A 5,964-nucleotide genomic window follows, 5' to 3' on the forward strand; every position below is an offset into this window, starting at 1 on the left:
GGTACTGTCCCGCATGACCTTTAACATTGTACTCTGTGTGCTTGCTTCATGTAGTTCAGACAGAACCTGTTCATGGGTACTGCTTATAAACTAACTCAAATGAACATGTCTGTATTTGAAGGGAAATGGTTTTCTATGTGAAAATAACCAATGTCTGTAATTTTGTGCACTGAATTCTGCACCCTTGTGTGAATTCTGTATTGATTGAGCAATCAGAGGGACTGGTTAGAATTGTTAGCTGATTGAAAATGGAATACAAATTGTGTAGTGTTCAATGTAAAAATGCAATTCAAATATGTGAGTAGAAAACTTTCACGTGTACATGCTAATATTGTGATAATTAAGTACTGAACACGGATTGGGGCCAACCTTTAGTAATGATCAGTTTATGGATTAATACTTGTAGAAATGGTGTAAACGTCTCTGTTTAATTGATTTCCAATTCTGCAATCTACAATAAAACTAGCACTCGGCATCTTGCAGGACTGAATAATTTATTCTGGATGTTTTTATACAGGTTTGCAATCACAAACTGACAATTCCATTCGGGTCCATCGTTAAGGCGCCCTCTTTCTTGTATATACAGTGCAAGTCTTTGTCAATGCACTGTGCTCTAGGCATGCATATGCAATTAAAGAAAGTGTGGAAGAGGCCCACCGATATTATTGCCTTACTGTTGATGCTGTTGAAGTCTAATTTGGAGTTTTAATGATGATTGCATAAGAAAGGGAGCCCCTTTTTGACAAAATACTGTTTGATATTGTTTATTTTACTTGTGTAAGTTACCTATACTTTCCCAGAGTCATTGTCCTCATTCTGCAGAATGAAAGAGTTAATAAAAGTAAAGACAGTCGTTTGCATAAGCGCGCACTATGTGCAATTCACTGCTGGCACAATTTACACAGCTTTAGAATTCTTTTTATATAAATTGTATTATATCCTTCTCAGACAAGTAGACTGCCTGCAGTTTGCACCTGTCAATAAGAATTAGCAACAGTTTATTTTATCTTTTTTTTTTTTTGTCAGTCTGGAGTAGCATGGCTGGAGGATGCCCCTTTACATTTTCACAACCAGATGTACGATGAACCTTTTACAGTAGCTCTTGGTGCCAGTCTAGAGCTATAGTGTCATTATTGGTGGTGTAAGTAACGAAAATAGTGGGTAAAACATTTGAACCGCTGCAGGGTTCGCCATGAGCTTTGGAGTCAACCAATTTAAAAAAAAAAAAAAAATGTTAACAGCTAAAGCTTACTGAGATCCACAGAATGGATCTAACTTGTAATCCTGTATGCAACTACAGTAAGACACCCTGGACAATGGTTTATAAAATGTGTTAAAGACACAGCTTCAGTTGTTTTGGGATAGTGAGGTTGGGTGTGGGCTTGAACAGACAAGAGTTCAAATTACATTTATTTCACAGTTCACAATTCTTGTTAATGATTCTGCAATTACTCAAATATATACATACATATAAATACACACAGTATGCAGTTCCAGGTTGAGGCAATGCATAACCTGGAAAATGACCTACCTCATTTCCATATGTTTGCCATGTTATACAGCACGGTATAAACCATTTAATGACAATAGTGACAACACAGTGAAAAAAGAAATGCAAGTCAGAAACCACCAGAACAGCTCTGCAGGCAATGGTCAACGTAACCGTTAACCTAGCAGAGATATATTGCATTGCAGTTTGAACGTAGTAATCAGCTACTGTACCACAATTATTCTTATTTGAAGTTAAAAGTACAGTTCATGATAGCCTATGTTGCTATTATTGCTAGGTCACCTACAAGATAAGCCACATAAAACTGAGAAAACAAACTATTAAATTGGTAGATTTTGGCTGCATTTCCTTTGACATTGCTGTTTTCACACAGAGACAATTATTCATGTCAGAGATTAGCAACTCACACTCAGATCAATGAATGGCTTCTTGAAAAAAGAAAAACTCCAGCACAAGTTTGCTGGCATAATGACCCACATGGTTTTGAAATGAGTTCCTCCATATTTTAGAAATGTTGCACTTCATGCAACCATACTAAAACTCAGATTTGTGGGTGTTGATTGTAAATTACAACACATACAACAAATGCATTATATGCAATTAGTTGCAATATTGCCAACAGTAGATTCAGCAGTCAGATTAATAGTGTGTAATTTGCAATTCAAGTGGACCACATCCTGGAGAGTTGTATCTTGGATTGGTGGCTGATGATTCATAAACCACATGTGATTGATAAAATGGTACCAGGGCAGAGGTTGTGTGAATGTTACCTTTCTGCAATCATATTTCAAGGGCTTTCTAATGAAAAATATAAAATTAAAATGGTTTGATGCACAAAAAAGGGAAATCATTTTAACTGCAGTATTCTGCTTGTTGCATGCCTCCGAATCACAAATGGTATCCCGGTCAGGCTAACAGTATGAGTCAGAGTCCTGCTCCTGTCAGCACACTCATCTGGTCACAAACATCCACCAGCGCTGAATCAGACAGAAGACAACGCATCCTGCATGGTGGGGGATGACGAATTATTAAACTGGGAACTGCTGATTGAAAATTCTGATAACTAATAAAACAGCAAGAAAAAGTATACGACTGACAGTATTTGAACCTTTTACCCCACTCAGACCTCCTGCTTATTTAGAGAGTACGTATCTTCTAGCTCTTTTTACCTGTACCATCCCCTTACGTTGTATGATGCTTGCCATCATTCCCATAGGTTCTTATTACAATTTCTAGAACATTGTGGGTTTGTCTTGTGTGTGTCAAGCTGCTTTGACGGAGTTCAGCTGCAGCTTTTTGTCTTGCCTAAATCATGTAACAGTCAGCTACATCAGCCAAAGTGTCATCATAGAAGTAAGCACCAGCCGCGTTTAGTGAAAAGCAGTGTATTGCCAACAAGTCAAAAAAAGCAGCAAATGGCAAAACACATCTTTTCATTGTCAGTTTACAGCCTCTGTATGCCAGTACGACAGTAAAAAAGTCAGCGCCCCGGATGAAATATTCTGCCAATAAAACCTTCTTAAAAGACAATTAGAATACAAGTAATACATTTGTGCACACCTTTAATTCTTACATATATAGAATATGTGATCACAGCTTGCAATAAAGGTCACATAACGTTAACAAGTTAGTGATGCAAACTACTGTACACATCTGAAGTACAATGGGAAGAGTTTGAACTTAACAAATCTAGCTGTTGAGCGCTCACACAAATCATTTTTATAGCCTCATTGTATGGACTGCAATCTCCTGGGAGGCTCAAAGCCATTGATTTGCAAAGTTCAACACATTCCTTCCAGTTGATACACATAGCAAGCACCTTACCACTAGTCTTCTGCAGTATGCATGCCTTGACCCATTTCCACACCAGGAATATTCATTCTCAAACCATTCTCATGCTGTACCATTATAAGGTGAATAGTGCGCAAAAAGGCAGCTGATTTAAAAATATATCAATATTCAGTTTCTAATAAATTCCAACATGGTGTCTACTCTAGTCCCAACAATTAATCTTATGTCAATTTATGTATTTTTGCATTTCTTCTAAATACCTTTGCATCTGTTTTGAATGCATTTTGACTTAGTGCTTTTATGAATGTAAAGAACTGAGTTGTCATCAACTAAATGCTACATTTTTGGTGGGACAGTATACTGCCATACCTTGCACATTGGATTATTAAAGATTAGCTAGAATAACTATATACGTCAATACAATGACAAAAAGATCGCAAATTCAATTTGCTACTTTGCTGCACTGTTTGCATTTCTAATTTCTATTGCCACAATGTTCTAGAACTGACATCTACTGAAGATGTGTGACAAGTGCAGAAAGCCAAGAAATTAAGTCAATCCTACCTTGAATTCAGCACTATGGGTTATGTTGGTCTCAGATTCACAATTATCAACAACTTCCCCAAAATCAAGTCTCCATTGAACTGCCTTTTAGTGGAGTAACAAAGGGATTACATAACCAGATATTTGCTGTAATTGACAGATTATATAATATTTAGCATCCCTGGAGACTGGGTAACCAGCACTCACATAATACAGAAAACAGCTCTGCAAAAGGCTAAATCTTATACTTCCAGTTATCTGTAATGTTATGTAATTATAGTCGGCATTGTGTTAATGTGATTCACCCGCAGTAAGCTATGGATGGTATAAACTCCCACACAATAACCTGACATTCAAAATGTCCCCCAATCACCAGTACAGTAATCATGCATGTATGAAGGGAACAATCTTTATTAAGACACTCATTACACTAATAAAGATGTATTAAAGCATATGAATGTAATAAAAATAATGCAAGTACAGAAATGTACAGTACAGGTAGGCTACATTACTGCACATTGTTTCCAGTTGCAATTATGGACGGCAAACTCCCAATTCAGCTCTATATCCGGATGCTGCTCCATAGCACGCCAGTGTTACAAGCACACCATGCACACTTACTTCAATCGGTGTCTGTTTCAGGCAAAGCGTCCTGGTCGCCAAGGTAACACAGCTGAGAATTCTTCCTCGGAGATCCTGTCTGGTGTGGTTTTGGTTGTATTTTCGTAAGCACGCCCCTCCTCAACTACAGAAACCCCAGCTTTTTTGAAGCAACGTTGCATTGTTTGCTGACTGAGAGTTCAAGCATGCTTTAGCACAGCATCTAACACATTTTATTAGCACTTTTCTCTTTCCAGCCATGCTTGCTTGCTGTTGCAGTCAGTGCTGTTTTTTGACACTGCATACAGAGATTAAAATAGCCAAGGTACATTACAGGGGTAATCGCTCAGTAACGAGGAGCAAACAGCTGATCGATTGATCTGTCAAGCTTTTACTACAGTAAAGTGCTACCTTTTGTATTGAAATGTATGTGAATGGAAAGTTAACAAGGTGAAAATTAGTGGATTAGTAAGAGTGATTACTACAGTAATAAACAGTGTGTTATTTAAATCTATGTGAACGGCACATAACGAGATCCAAACAGCTGAGTTTGCCCAAAATATGGCATGCTTAACAAGGTATAAACAATGCCTTTGTTGTTGAAATCAATGGGAATGGCAAACGGAAATAGCTATTTGTCCGATGTAAACGGCTGCCCGAAATAACCCTGTACAAGTGGTAGATACTGCATCTCCTTTTACATTTTATACACCATGTAGAGATAAACCAGTTTAACATTTTACAGTATCAGTGAACCCTCCTGTATTGCATCAACAACCTATATTTAGGGGATGACAATATAAACATTTAAATCATGTGTCAAACATTTGGAATTATTATTTGTTTATTAAGCAGGTGCCTTCATCCAAGGCGACTTAGAGACTAGGGTGTGTGAACTATGCATCAGCTGCAGAGTCACTTACAACAACATCTCACCCAAAAGACAGCGCACAAGGAGGTTAAGTGACTTGCTCAGGGTCACACAGTAAGTAAGCCGGGATTTGAACCGGGGACCTCCTGGTTACAAGCCCTTTTCTTTAACCACCGGGCACATCTAATTACAACATATCTGATTTACACACCAGATCAAAACCATTCTGGAAAGTTTACAAAATTAATAACATTAAGTGGACGTGAAAGGGTACAAAAAGGTCTAAAGTTTCCCTTTCCCAGATTTGCCTAAAATTAAGAAAATTGCAAGTGAACCTCAGGCTAATTAGAACACTAGTTCTCTTATTACGTTCTAATGAAATCTTAATTCATATACTAAAGTGCAGGGGAAAAAAACACTTGCACAATACTACAAAACAAATTTTACTGTAAGCAATACAATGCGCCCTTCAGTGTTTTCCGAAGCAGATTCCACATCTATTTTAAACCCCACTGCTTAACTTGAGCTGCTACCCCCAGCTTCCAAGATAACAAATGGCCAACAATAATAAAACAATACCCCATTCAACCAGAAAGTGGCAGTGGATTATTTTATCCCCCCACCCCCAAGAGAACACTTACAGGTTGCA

Source organism: Acipenser ruthenus, chromosome 23 (genome assembly GCF_902713425.1).
Source record: "Acipenser ruthenus chromosome 23, fAciRut3.2 maternal haplotype, whole genome shotgun sequence".
NCBI lineage: Eukaryota > Metazoa > Chordata > Actinopteri > Acipenseriformes > Acipenseridae > Acipenser > Acipenser ruthenus.